This window comes from Typopeltis vanoorti, chromosome 2 (genome assembly GCF_054136105.1).
Source record: "Typopeltis vanoorti isolate ZY-2024b chromosome 2, IOZ_Tvanoo_1.0, whole genome shotgun sequence".
In the NCBI taxonomy this organism is placed as follows: domain Eukaryota; kingdom Metazoa; phylum Arthropoda; class Arachnida; order Uropygi; family Thelyphonidae; genus Typopeltis; species Typopeltis vanoorti.
Genome location: NC_143550.1, coordinates 175,087,344 through 175,103,461, shown reverse-complemented (window position 1 = coordinate 175,103,461; position 16,118 = coordinate 175,087,344). Strand labels below are relative to the sequence as shown.

Genomic DNA, 16,118 nt, shown 5'->3' with positions numbered 1-16,118 from the left:
ACTTGAAATTTCATGGACATTTTGCTAAAATTGAGATCAACACAGTAGATTATGGGAATGATGAGGAGAACACCAATGTGTAGAAGTAAGGATGCTATGATTCCATTGTATTTGGCTTTGATTAGACTGCATATGGATTGCTATGCACAGAATTAGTTGCCCTGATTTTTAAAAGGATTAAGAATTGTTGGAGAGGGCTCACCAAGTTGGTTTCTGGTCTTTGGAATGTGGAGTATGAGGACAGATTGAGAGAATGCAAATTCCAGAGCTTAGTGGATAGAAAGAATTGGGGAGGAATGATCGAGTCATATAAATTAGTAAGAGGCAATTACCAGATGTACCAATGTGGATGAGATTTTTCATAGAATGTCTGAAGCCATGGGGAGAACAAGAGGCCATTCCTGGAAGCCACTGGTTAACTTCTAAACGAATAAGTTATTATTATTATTTGACACTTCCAGAGAGTCCAAGGACTTATTGAGGGAGGGCACATGCTGTACAACTCCGTCTCCACCACGCAATCATCAACTGATCGCAACTACACCAACACCATCTACCGTGACCATGACGGGATTTGAACCTGTAGCCTTTTGGCTGGAGAGCAGATATGCTATCCACTCGGCCAACCAGACCAGCTATTGCACTTGCAATTGCATTCAGTCACTACATCTTCCTTATGGAACGCTTCCTTCAGTTTGCTTGAGAAAGATTCCTCCCTTGTTTCCACAACACTTATGGAATGTCCATTAAGCAACCATTGATGAGATGAATCGCACCAATAACCTATGTGAGATAATAGAAAGGGTGATGGTAAATCCCGTTTTATTTTATAGCCGGGTCCGAAACTTGGATCGAAATCCATAGAGTTTCATGCCAAAAAAACTATCGGCGAGCCCAAATGTAAATGATCACTTGGGTAGTACAACACCAGGGCAACTCCATGCAAAGATAGAGCAAGCTCCATCACTAACTTTAATAGTCTCTCATAATGTAAAACCCAGCTCCTTAGAGATGTATATATATTGTTTTACATTATGAAAAGAGGTCACTACCCAGACGGGTTTGAACCTTATGTGTAAGTAAAGCCGGCTCTAAAAATTTGGATGATCCCTAGACCACTCAATAGTGGGCGAAAGACCGTCCACCTCAGCGTTGGCTTCACTCAGTGATGGCCTTCCTCCCACCACCACCAAGCAGAACCGCTCATATTTCGAAGAAAAGCATTCACTGTCAAAGCCCCTCACCAGGCCGTGCCAGTAAACACTTTCCCCGAAGACTCAAATTGCTCCCTTAAGGTAAAAACCTTAATAGGGCGAACTCATAATAGCCCCCACCAGTTTCAACCTTTTTTGAGGTCCCATCAGTAAGTAGGTAGACCTGGAATATCAAGGTTTTTAACGAACACGAACTTACATACCTGTACTATCGAATTGCCGAAGTGGTGCACTCCTATATTGTTAATTATTGTTAATTACTAAGATAATAAGCTGAAAGGCTATTTTACTGGCGAATTTGTTAATTGAAAGGGAGATGGTAAATCCCGTTTTATTTTATAGCTGGATCCGAAACTCGGATCGAAATCCATAGAGTTTCACGCCGAAAAAACTATCGGCAGGCCCAAATGTAATGATCACTTAGGTAGTACAACACCAGGGCAACTCCATGCAAAGGTGGAGCAAGCTCCATCACTAACTTTAATATTCTCTCATAATGTAAAACCCAGCTCCTAAGAGATGTATTTATATTGTTTTACATTATGATAAGAGGTCACCACCCAGAAGAATATCCAGGCAGTTTAATCTGAGCTCATTCCAAGGTCGGGAGAGTAGGATAAAAGGGAGAAATCAAAGGGCCAAAGGGCTCTGTTACTGACACTCGCTTCCTGTCTCGTTTCGAAGAGGTTCCTATGTTCAGCCATTCCAATGATGGGGGAGTCGCATCCCACCAGCAGAAGTCTGATGATGATAGGAGGTTCGTAACAGAAGTGATGGACTATTCCAGAAGTCCCACCACGAAGTTTCTAGATGATCTCCAAGTATGCTGTATCATTGTTGCTGAGAACTAGTGTTCGAATGTGGTTTTCACTGGAAGGAAGAGGAATGTGGTCGTGATCTCTAGGATCCAGTGTACTGAACTAGCTGACAAGGTTGCAAGTAAGAATTTTCTAGAACTTTCTTAGATTGTGAAAATTAAGTCTAAGAATGCTAATTCCATAGTTAGCATAAAGAACATTCATGAAGTTTGAAAGCTGTACTACTAATTAACAGTGAACTAATTGTTTATAGGGTTCAGAGAAATTTGCTAATGTTATGTGATGAAGGGGAAATTGATTGTAAAGTTTAGTTATGCCTAATTCTGTTTTAGCCTGAGTTAAGTTACGTTAGAGTGTATATATGTCTATCCACGTGTCTGATTTTTATGAGCATGTATATTATTTTATATCAAAAGGCTTAAGCGAGAATGCTAATCTAATCGAGCAGAGAACCAGACACGTGTTTTACTTTGTTTCCATTGTTATTTAGCTGAGTTAATCAGAGATAGATATTTGATATGTGTAGATTTAATCTTTGTAATTATCTTGATTTAGAATGAATAAACAGTTTTATTTGTTAATAGCTTGTCTAATTCTGCCTTACCAATGCACTGTCTCATAAAACATAGAACCTGTGTGTCCTGATTTCAAGTTTTAAACGTTGCTTGAATTAGAATTAAACTTTAGAGATATTTCTGTGTTGAGCTGGATGTTTCTCTTGCATGTATGGGAAAGACATACAATTCCTGTATGCAGGCATGGCAGAAGCAGGCATTCAGAGCATGCGGGTGCCACTACGAAGGGGGCGCCGCAGCCAGGGAACTGTTCATAAGTTCATTTTTAAGAAACATAATTTTTTATCATGAAAACAAAAAATTCTTAGAATGATCAATTTTAAAATACATAAGGCCAGTAAAAATTTAAAAAAATTGTATATTGCTGCTTCTTTGATCAGCCGGCTGTTTACAATTTTGCAGCTAGAGCAGGCTAAATGCTTGCCTACAAAATGTTGTGTCTACTGCAGTCTATCTAAAATGAAATGGTGAACGGTTTTTATGTGCCGAATCAAATTTTCGTACAAAACATTTGTTGCTAGTTAACCAGTAACCAGTCATATGGTATGCATCTCAGTAGGCTACTGAGATGCACACTGTAGAACTTATCGACAGTTCCCTGGCAGCAGCACCCCCCTTCGTAGCATCACCCACATACAGTATTGCAGTGCAAACTAATATTTTGTCTGTGTCGTGTTGTGTAATAATTTCTTGTGGGTATAAAATAGAAACGGAAACAAAAATTTAAAAAAAAAAGTTATCCGTCCGGTGCACAAAATCATAAGTGACATGCTGCGAAAGAAGTAGATATTAAAAAACAAACTGGGGCTCTTAATAAATTTGGTAAAATATTAAAATATTCTGATGCAGATTGTAACCAACTCGATACATCAGAAATCAGAGTTGATGAACCGTGCACATCCCAGTTTGCAGGAAAGTACTATTGAACAAGATAACAAGACACATGATTTAAGTGAAAAACAGTTAGGAGAAGATTTAGATGTAGTTGACCACGAAACTAACACATTGTTAGTCTCTGTAAATTTAGAGGATCCAGGTGAATGGGGATATATTGATGAAAAATTACGAGTTGTTTTAATTGAAATGGGGCCTGTTCAAAAGAAAAATATAATATATTCCAGAGATACATATGGTCATAAATTTGGCAATACGCATTATAATAGAAAAATGGAAAACGGTGAACTCGTGCCAAGAACATGGCTAATTTATTCCAAAACTAAATTATGTTTTTTGCTTTTGTTGCAAACCTTTCGCACCTACCGAATCAAGTAGTCTTGTAGAAGGTTATAACCTCTGGGTTATAACCAGGGATGACCTCTGGTTCTCCCTCTGGGGAGAACCAGAGGTCATCCCTGGAAACTGTATAAAGAGGGTGTGAGTAGGGGAGTGAGAGGCAGGTTTTTTTCGTGCAGAGTTGTGAGTGATTGGAATGCCTTGCCTGAGAGTGTGGTGTCTGCAAGGGGTTTGAATGTGTTTAAGACGCAGTATGATGAGATGTGTGTGAGATAAACGGACCTCCTAGATGAGTCTTTGACTCCATGAGGTCTTGTTTAATAATAATAATAATAATAATAATAATAATAATAATAATAATAATAACGATTGGAGAAATGTAAGTACAACTTTGCATAGACATGAGACTAGTTTAACTGACATGAAAAATTTCTTAAAAGGGAAGGAAGTTGATAAAAATTAAAAAAAACAAAAACTACTATTGATTGCCAGACTCGATGCAAAAGAAACATTGGACAAGTGTTTTAGAACACTTGATTGAAATTATAAAATTCCTTGGTAGCCAAAATTTAGCTTTTCGCAGATCATCTGATAAATTATATGAAAGGTATAATAGCAGTTTTTTGAAATTAGTTGAACTGTTTGCAAAGTTTGATCCCGTTATGGAAAATCATGTTGAAAGGACCCTACAACGAAACAAGAGAGTACACTATTTGAATAAAGACAGTCAAAATGAAATATTGGAAACTTTAAGTAACACAATCAGGGAAACAATTTTATTATCAATTCGAAAATCTAAATATTATTCCATAATTTTAGAATTCACACCTGATGTAAGTAAAACAGAACAAATTACCATTATTATTCCCTTTGTTTCCTGTGACAATAGAATTGTCAAGATCAGGGAAAACTTTTTAGGTTTTGTAGATATATGAGATTCCACAGGACGTGGTTTATGAGCAATGATAATGGAACATTCCCATTGAAGACATGCAAGGCCAAGGGTATGACAATGGGGCAAAAATGAAAGGGAAAAAATATTGACTCCAAAATTTGCTTTTAAGCAAAAATCCTCGAGCTTTTTACGTGCCATGTGCTGCTCATACTCTAAATTTAATCATTGACGAAGCAGCCAAAGTGAATGCAGATACAATTAGTTTCTTTGCAATTATTCAAGAAATATACAATTTCTTTTCATTCTCTTACAAATGTTGGGCAATCCTTTTAAAGTTCGTAAAAAAATTAACATTTAAACAGCCATCAGAAATGCGATGGGAGAGTAAAATTAATGCAGTCCGCCCTGTACAATATCAGTTACAAGAAATTTACGATGCACTTTTTGAAATTTTAAATAATGAAAATTTTAACAAAGAAACTCGGCATGAAGCACAAACATTATGTGATAAAATAAAGGACTACTAATTTATTTGCTCTTATAACTGAGCATGATTTACTTAACAGAATAAGCCCTGTGAGTAAAATGCTTCAAGACAAAAATATGAACATTACACTTGCTTTAGAATCTATCGAAAACTCAAAAATATTCTTACAAGAGTATCGATTAGACACAAATTTTAAAGAAGTTCTAAAACGGAAAAAGAACTGAGTGAAGAGGTGGAGACAGAGAACAAGAATTTAAAACTGGTACGGAAGTCCAACGACGAAAGAAGACACAACAATTTGACTACGAACATCACAAAATGCCACAAAATTGAAATAAATTGAAATGTGTTCGTTTAATAGAACGTTTTAAACAACTAAAAACATGTTATGATAATTTCAATTTCTTGTATAGATTAGTACAAATTAATAACAAAGATTTACGAAAAAATTGTGACAATTTAGAGATTCTCTTGAAGGACGGCGACAATAAAGATGTAAATGCAATAGAACTATATGACGAGTTATGTGCTTTCCGGGATATTTTTCGGAAGGATAATTTAAATATTCAAAACCCTTTCGATACTCTTAATTTTATTGTGTCCAATAATTTATCTTTCCCTAACTTTTCAATTTCTTGAAGAATACTATTAACTGTAGCTGTTAGTGTAGCGAGCAGTGAACGTTCCTTTTCCAAGTTGAAATTGATTAAAACCTACTTAAGAACAAGTATGTTGCAAAAAAAGGCTTGTTAGTTTGGTTAGTAGCTACTGAAAATGATATATGTGCGGAATTAGACGTTAAGACCATTATTTCTAATTTTATGAATATGAAATCAAAAACCCTAAAATTTTAATTTAAAATAATTTCAAGTATATTTATGTAATTTAAGTTATTTTCTATTATTCTGCAAAGATGTTATTTTTTGAATACTTATATTAAATGTTCTAATTATTTCTGACTTCTTTTCTTATTTTCTCATCTATCTTAAGTTTCTTGTATTTTCCTAAAAGATAGTTCCACTTATAAAAATTATTAAAAAATTTTTACAAGTTACTAAGAATTTAGTAACTTGTAAAATGCAAGAATTTTTTAAACTTTAATTGAAATAAATTTTAACTATAATTAAAATTCATTTTAATTTTGTTAGCAATTCGGGTTGGTGAGAAGGCTATATATAATCCATGTATCATTATATACAACGATTAAAGTGAAGTGGCTTTATCAAAATTTGCTTTAACTTTTGAGAATTTTATGAATATTCGGGTTTTTAACGATTATCCTGCACCTCCGGTTCGTTACATTTAGCGAACCAATGTGCGGCTGTTCTGTCAAAATTTATTTAAGAAATTTGAAATAATTAAAATTTTTATTATCGTAAAAGAACCCCCCCCCCCCCCGGATTACAGGGGCGCTTAGATAGACATTGCATGCGGGCGGCAAAGACCATAGCACTGGCTCTGCCTGTACGTAATCTTTAATGGCGCAGTCGAAAAAACAAATAAATTTTTAAAGATCAGTGCAAGAGAAAGTCAGCAAGATAAACAAGGGAATTGGTTCCAGCCTGGAGCACTTCCTGAATCTTGACTAATACCTTGCGTACTCTGAACAGCATGCAAAAGAATCTCAGCATCATATACAATATATAATCAACTACTATAATAAATATACTTGGGGGCACTATACAAAATAATCAATTGTATTTACCTTTGAATGCTATCCGGGGAAGCTCCAAACCTCCACGTCCCTTTCATCACACGTTTCGTAATGACTTTATATACACATTCAAAACTGTAAACAATTGTTGTATAATAGCACAATAATGTAGGCATAATTATAAAGGAAGAAAAGTCACAAAATAGAAAAATGTTCCTACAAAATAACCAATTGCACTTACCTTTGAATGTGATCCACTGGTCTAATGTCCAGCAAGTCAGCAAATCTTTCCTTTCGTTCAACGTATTAATATTATCACAATGCAACTAATGGGAATTCTATGTTTCTGCGGATTTGTTATAGACCTCTTTCTCTTCAGAAACTACACACAAACTGTCATTACAAACTCATTTTGTATTATCACTGTCATCCGAGCTATTTTTCCATTTAAAGAAGGTACCAATGTACTTATGCATAGTTGACATACCGTACTTACTCGAAATACTAAACTTGCCTTCACATATAACTCACATCCCTGATTTTACTTTTTGAAAACAGAAATTAAAAGGTTTCGCATATACCTTGCACATGAACAAAAGCTTAACTATGTGTTCACGTTGGGCGATAGTAACTCACTTGCAGAGGTCAAAAACATGCTCTCCCAACAGCCACTATACTGCAGTGGCAAGAAAAAAACAAGTACTTTTATTATCAGTGAATAAGGTATGAGCAGTCTGTGTAATATATTTCGTAATAAAGAGTGCAATTAGAGACAACTGCGATAGAAATTACACTAATTAATGAATCACATGACCCCTCATACAGAAACTATTCTGTATATGCAAAACCATATGTTGCACTGGCAAACACAGTATCTAACTAAAAACTATTGTGGGATAAAACTGGGAATAGAGTGAGTGATGCAGAGGACATAGTGGAATTGTTCAATGAACACTTTATTGGAGTATTTCATCCTAGAGGAGTCAGTTTTAATGCTGGAGGGATAGGGCTGGTTCGAGGTTTAGAGGTACAGGAGTAGAGTGTGTTTCAGATACTGAGTACTCTGGATGTCAGTAAAGCTTTGGGACAGGATGGTATTTCACCACGAGTTTTGAGAGAATGTGCTAGGGAACTGGCAATGCCTTTAACCTGGCTTTTCAATGAAAGCCTGGCTTCGGCAAAGGTGCCCAGGGAATGGAAGGAAGGTAAGATAGTGCCATTGCATAAGGGTGGTAATAACAGACTGGAAGTGTCTAATTATAGGCCAGTCTGTGTGTCATCAGTAGTTGTTAAGATCTTGGAGAAAGTAGTGAGGGACCGTATACAACATTGGGCAGATGAGAGTTATGTTATCTGTGAGAGTCAACATGGTTTTGTGAAAGGGCGCTCTTGTTTTAGCAATATGCTAACCTTTTATAATAAAGTTACAAGAACATTAGATGAGGGAAAGGCATATACTGCCATTTTCTTAGACTTAGCAAAGGCATTTGACAGGGTGCCACATGATAAGCTGATATTTAAGTTGCAACACATGGGTCTGGATGTCAGATTGGTCAACTGGATTCAGGATTGGCTGTCTGATAGGTATCAGAGAGTTGTGTATGGTGGAGCAATATCAAAGAGGCAAAAGGTTACAAGTGGAGTCCCACAGAGCTCAGTACTGGGACCTATATTGTTTAACCTTTATATCAATGACATTGTCCGTGGATTGCAAGGGGATATTCGGTTGTTTGCGGATGATGCGAAGCTGGGAAGGGTTATTAGTAATGGTGCAGATGTGGTAGCCCTGCAAGAGGATTTAAATAAGCTAGATAGATGGGCAAATGAACAGGGGTGTCAGTTTAATGCAGCAAAATGTAAGGTCTTGAGGTTTGGGAAACATCGATAGAACACTGCATACTCTATGGGAGGAGTTATACTGGAGGAAGTAGGGGAGACAAGAGATCTGGGGGTTGATGATTGATAGAAATCTGAAGTTTAGGGGATATATTGCAAAGGTGGTGAAGGTAACACAGAGGATTGCTGCAATTATGAGAAGGACACTGACCTGCAGAGATAAGAGGGTTATCGTTCCGTTGTATAAGTCTCTGATCAGACCACACTTGGACTATTGTTCTCATATTTGGTCTCCAGGATTTGAAGGGGATAAATTAACTGTGGAAAGGATACAAAGATGGATGACAAAGATCGTTTCAGGACTGTACAAGGATAGTTATGAGGAACGGCTGAGGGAATGTGGACTGCAGAGTTTGGTGGATAGAAGAAGGGAAGTGATATGATTGAGACTTTTAAACTGTTGAGAGGTGGTTACAGGGTTTTGACACTGGGGAGTTCTTTCACTTGGTTGAACAGCAGGAAGGAGTGATGACAAGAGGCCATCCCTGGAAGTTACGAAAGGAAACTGTGAGCAAGAGGGTGAGGAGTGGTTTGTTTGCATGGAGGGTGGTTGAACCGTGGAATGCATTTGCCTGATGGAGTGGTGAGAGCAAGAACTGTCAATGAGTTTAAGGAGTGGTATGATAGACTGTGTTTCTTAGGTAGACCTCTCCTCGATGAGTCTTGACAGACTTTATGTTGTTAGGAAGGACCTCCCACGATGAGTCTTTCGACTCCTTGGAGGCCTGAATAATAATAATAATAATTTGATGCCTTCCCCAAAGTAGCAATAAAATTCAACCGAATGTGTAAATAATTCGTAAACATGTTAAAACTAAGAAAAAAAAAAAAAATATATATATATATATATAGAGTGAATGTTGTTATGGCAGTTTCACATATGGAATTTAGTTGAAGTGAGTTAGCATTTCAACTCAATTGTCGGCTATGCTTTTATCTTTCAGTTGCGCGATCTTTTGTTAATACCGCACCAATCATATGCACGTCTTAATAACCTGCCATTGCTGTCTGTTTCGCATTAGGCTTAATTATCATAAAGGGGGAAAAGTCACAAAACAGAAAAATGTTCTGGGTTCGGTGCATAAAAAATTCCAGGGCTGGCCCCAGAGAGCCACGGCTGAGGGGGGTGAGGAATAGATTTTTTGCATGGAGAATGGTGGATGATTGGAATGCATTACCTGAAAATGTGGTGAATGCATTTAAGTTATGGTATGATGAGCTGTGCATGTTAATGTTCATCTCCTACAATGAGACTCTTGACTCCATGGAGGTCTGTGATAATAATAATAATAATAACTTTGACCAGAAGAGTTAAAAGGGTGGCGATTCCTTTTGTACGACACATAATCCCATTCAGCTGTATTTGGATTATTGTGCTCAGATTTGATCTCCAAGATATGAAGAGAATAATAACATTAGAGATGGTACAGAGGCAGATAACAAAAATGATATCAAGATTCTACAACGTGAGCTATGAGGATAGGCTAGCAGCATGCAAACTACAGAGTTTAATGGATAGAAGACAAAGGAGTGGCATGATTGTGACATATGAACTGTTTAAGAAGTAGTAAGATAGACTTTGTGTTGTGTAAGATGGACCGTCCACTTTGAGTCTTGTGACTCCATAGAGGTTCAGAATAATAATAATAATAAATAGGTATCATAAAAATTCTGTGTAACAGGGCATATAAACATCTCCAGGAAAAAAAAAAAAAAACTAAAAACCCCAGTTTCATCCTTTCACAAAATTATTATGATCAAAAAATAGTAGACAACATATTAAGAGACCGTTCTTTAAAAGCAGTAGGAATGTAGAGAATCAGTATTTCTCTTTATATCCAATCTGTCACAGACAAGATATCAAAAATGTGAAACAAGTAATAAAGGTGGCATTTTCTCCTTTAATCAAGATCTTAAGTTATCTCATCCTCTTAAATTTTTGCCATTCACCACTCAAAATACTAGGTGCATACACAATCATTCTGTGCAGTGCATGTAGTACTCATATGTGGTCCAAAAGAAATTTTTGTATCTGAAAATATTATTATTATTATAATGGTGCTTCCATGGAGTAAGAAGACTCATCGTGGGAGATCCTACATTGTTCTACGAACCATTATTCACACAATACCCATCATACTTCTCCTTAAACTCTTTCACGGCCACCTCTGGCAGTGCATTTCACACATTCGCTAGCCTCCAAGAGGACAAGATAAGAATACATTATCAACAGGATAATGTATTATTAACAGGATTAATCTCAAATACAAAGAGACAAATCATCCACCAGTACTGTGCTGTTCACAGACAATTCATCGTGGGAAAATTCATTGTGGGGACAATTCATCGCAGGGAAAATTCATCACAGAAAAATTCACTGCGTGAACTATTAATTGTGGAAAAAATTTGCTGAAAATGTTATTCGCTAGAAAATTGAATTGATATTGCATTGTATTTACTTTTCATATACCAATATATGAAAAGTAAATACAGTGCAAAGTATATTTCACAAAATATAATTTTATTATGTATCTATATATCAGTCTGCATGGTTAGCTGAGTGGCTATGCTCTTCACAACCATATGCCTGGGAAATGAGTATCCTGGGTTCAGTTCTCGTCACTGACGTGAGGATTAGGATCTTTCTCAGACATTGCAAAGTTAGCTGGTCTTGGGCATGGACTGCAGGTTTTTTCTCCCCATTTATTATTATTATTATTATTATTACTATCCCAAGACCTCATGGAATCAAAGACTCATCTGGGAGGTCCTTTTATCACACACACACACAGCTTATTATACTGTGTCTTAAACACACTCAAACTCCTTGCAGACACCACACTCTGAGAAAAGGCATTCCAACCATTTACAACTCTACACGATAAAAACCTGCCTCTCACTCCCCTACTCACACTCTCTTTATACAATTTCCAGGGATGACCTCTGGTTCTCCCCTAACCTCCCACTGTTTTCTGTAGAATTTCTCCAGCATTGATCCTATAACAACCCCTTATCAACTTGTAGGTCTCTATCATATCTCCCCTCTTTCTCCTGTCCACCAGACTCTGCAAATTACATCTTCTCAATCTTTCCTCATACTCGACATTCCAAAGGTCAGAAACTACCTTAGTCAGTTGCCTTTGGATCCTTCCCAACATCTCTTCATCCTTCTGAAAACCTGGTGACCAAATCTGGGCACAATAGTCCATGTGTGGCCTAATCAAAGCCTTATACGAAGGAACAAGAATCACCTTACTTCTACACGTCAGTGTCCTCCGCATCATTCCCAGAAGCCTTTGTGTTGTCCTCACAATTTTGGCTATGTGTTTCCTAAATTTTAGATCCTTATCCTATCACCCGCAGATCTCTTATTTCCTCCACGTCCAACAATATATCCTCACCAAGCATAAATTCTGCATCCCATCTTTGTTTTCCAAATTTTAAAACCTTACATTTTGCAACATTGAACTCACATCCCCATTTCCGTGCCCAATCACTCAATTTATTCAAGTCTCTTGTAAAGCCACAACATCTTCACTACTCTTCATGGTTCGTCCCAACTTTGCATCATCTACAAATAACTGAATATCTCCATCCAGATCTTCACCAATATCATTAATATACAAGTTAAACAGCAATCAAGGGTTTTTGGTCTGCCTCTTCTAAAATAGTAGAATTACGAATACGATCCTTCCAAGAGTAACCGAGTAACAGTCTTAAGCAGGTTGTATTAAAGCTATTAATAGTTTTTATTGCTTTTTGGGTGGAAACGTTCCATGTTTCTCCACAATATAAGATAGCCTGAGAGGATACTTTGTAAAGCCTAATTTTTTTTTTTTCCAAGGTAATGAGGGGCGATTTCAATATATATTCCTTAGATTCCTGTGTTGATTGAGAGCTTTATATTTTCTTAATAATATGTCATTTATAGTATTATTTATATTTGAGCCTAAGTATTGGAAGTCTTCTACTTTTCATAAAGGTTGGTTGTGTTCTGTAATGATGGAACTTTGTACTATATTTGTGAGTATTTTAGTTTTATTTCATTTACGGTCAATCCAAATATTTTTACAGGTTGGCATAGTTTGCCAAAGTGTTGTTGCACCTTGGCTAAAGATGAGTCTGTTAATATTATATCATCTGCATAGCTGAGGTTGTTAACTGCCTGAGTTGATTGTTAATGACATGATATTTCTGATTACAGTTTACTTTTGAACGGTTCACAAGAGAAGTAATTAATTACTTATTTCACTTTGGAAACATCCATCTATATATTTTTTTCAGTAAAGACTAAATATAAAATTTAAAATTTTATATTTAGTCTTTACCTTTTCTTCCAATACTAGTATTGGAGGAAAAGGTAAAGACTAGTATCGAAGCAGCAGATTTACTTATGCTGATTTACATCATTACGATAGCATTTACATAATTTTATTATCATTTTCTTTAATATAATTACTCAAAATTGCACCTATGATCTTAAACTACTCTCGAACGATACCAGTGTGCAAAATGTCTTTACTGCAGGAAAATGAAAATTTTCCTGCAGAAGATTTTCAAAATACACGTATTCAATAACTGAAACACGTCACCTTCTGAATTAGTTCAGATAAAAAATATATCACCTGGATAGATGTCTAAATGCACAGAACAGAAAAATAGTGAGCAGTTAGAAGAATAAATATTCTTAAATATTGTGCCCTTTCTCCCTAACTATTCTTAAATATTTTGTTCTCCCTAATAAGATTGTTGAGAGGTAGTTACAGGCTTAACACTGATGAGTTCTTCCGCTTGGTGGAACAGTGGGAAGGAGTGATGACAAGGGACCAAACCTAGAAGTTACGAAAGGAAGCTGTGAACAAGAGAGTGAAGAGGGATTTCTTTGCATGGAGGGTGGTTGAACTGTGGAATGTATTGCCTGATAGAGTGGTGAGAGCAAGAACGGTCAATGAGTTAGTGGTATGTTACACTTTGTGTTTCCTAGGACTTCCCACAATGAGTCTTTTGACTCCATGGAGGACTGAATAATAATAATAATAATAATAACTATTCTAACTATTAATAGAATAGTTAATAGGAATATGTAAATAGTTAACTATAAATATTAGTTGGATATAACTATTATCCCTTAATATTCTTAAATATGGTGCTTTTTCTCCCTAACCATCCTATTCCTGTTTTGTAACAATTATGTCCCATCTACGGAGTTGTAGTAAAAAAGAACATTAATAACTTTATATGGAATAAAATATTTCACAATGCTAACTATAACTGAAATAATAAATAATAAATAAAATCCTTTTTTTTTTCATATACGGGAATGACATGAAATAGGATTTTAAATTTTCTTGTGAAGAATTTCCATGCAATGAATTTTATCCACAATGAATAGTCTAGTGATGAATTGTCCAGACACGGTACTGTGCCAGTGTACAGAAATGGCCTATACTGTTTCATAATTTCTTCAGGTATTCAAAAAATATTGGAAATATTAGGAAACACCAATTGACAAAACAAGGAATTATTCAACACCAGGTCTTGTTCTATCAAAAGCCTAGTATTTTTTTTTCTTTTTTTTTATGTTGAGCCCATACACAAGAGGTTGGCTAATCAACCTATAATACGTTAGTACCGTGTATGGGTGGTGGGTTGGGAAAGGAAAAACTTTTTAAATTTGATTTGAAAGCCTGTATATTGTATTCCTGGGAAACACATCAGGGAGAAGACTGTTCCACACAACAGTAGAAGGGATGAAGGAGGAGGAAAAGAAACTTCTTCTGCGGGTTTCTAGGTGTACTATGAAGGGATGTTGAGTGGCACCTACACGTGCTCTAATGGACATACTACTGAGTGAGGGAATTATTGATGCTATTTCAGATGAATATTTCCCATGGAAATATATACAGGTAACCCTTGTATAACGTGGATTTTAGGTTCCAATGAAATGCCACGTTATATAAATCACGTTATGCGAGACTCAGATCACATAGAAGAGAAGGGTTATGTTCCGAAATCGTTTTATTATTATTTTTAATTATATAAACAACAATGACATCCAACAAAAAATTATTTTTATTTAATTCAGGTAATTCATGTAAGTTAAGAATACAACAATGAAAAAAATACATAGTATAAAATTATAAAAATATAAATTGTACGTAAACTTCATTGCCCAATGCATAAATGTTTTATGCAAAATAAAATAAAGTGCATATTTTAATCGTCATCACCGTCTTCAAAAATAACATTTCGTAAATGTTCTTTATTTAAGAGTGGCGCCGAACGTCGTCATCACTTGAAATCTCTTGGACATCATTTGTATAATTCTCATTAGATACTTCGGCTGGTTTAGTTATCAAGAAGTCAGTAATAAGACCTTGCTTACCATTATGCTGCAATTTTTTTATTAAGTTCATAATACAGAGCTAAACAAATATCCAATTTTCTCGTGAATTTTCCAGAGCGCTTCATTGAGAGATCATTATCCGTAAAATAACTTCCTAACTTTCTTGCCAAGTCCAATCCCTCTGCTAATTTCTTTAAACTGAATTCCTTAACGGATTCATCACAATCAGAATCTTCAGCAGAACTTTCCCCGCCATTTGGTTCGACGTCATAGATTAAGTACCAGTTCCCTCCTCATTTAAATCTATTCCCCATCAATTAATTCACTAATTTCGTTTTCAACAATGTCACAAAAGCCCCCTATGTGGCCATTACTATAAAAATTGTAGTAACCCTTTATACAGTGAACAATTGATGATCATGCATGCTAAAGGGTATTTCCCCTAATATAAATTCGCTACTTATAACTACATGTGCGATACGGGCAGACGCAAATTTAACGAAGATAAAATTTATTTTTAAGTCACATGGTGAAAAATATTAAAAAAAAAAAATCAGCTAACACCTTTTTATTCCCCTATATAGGGAGTAGACAAGACCGTTTTAACAAAAATATAAAGGATTACTACAACTTGTAGACCGCATTATATCGAAACCACGTTGTATAAGTACTGCGTTATACGAGGGTTACCTGTATATAGAATACACATAATGCAGAGAAACCAAATACCTGTGCAAAAGTGGGAGGAGTGAGTTGGTAAGAGATGGCATATTAATCAATCTAATTGCTCTTCTTTGTATTGAGCCAAGCATTTTGAAGAAGCTCTTAGGGGCTCTACTCCAAATGTGAGAGCAATATTCAATAGCTGGGCAGATTTGTGATTTGTATAAGGTTAAGTTGTTCAGAGGTGAAGTAATGTCTTGAGTAAAAGAGAAATCCTAGTTTTATAGAAGCTGAGGATGCAATGGTTGTGATGTGTTTATGCCAGGAGAGGCTTGAT

At 35.9% G+C, this 16,118-nt stretch overlaps 1 protein-coding gene across 2 annotated transcripts in view; it reads left to right on the top strand.

The window, feature by feature from the left end:
- Positions 1–16,118, top strand: part of LOC150109682 (acyl-CoA dehydrogenase family member 11-like) — a 233,196-nt gene that overhangs the window by 120,606 nt on the left and 96,472 nt on the right. The window lies entirely within an intron of this gene.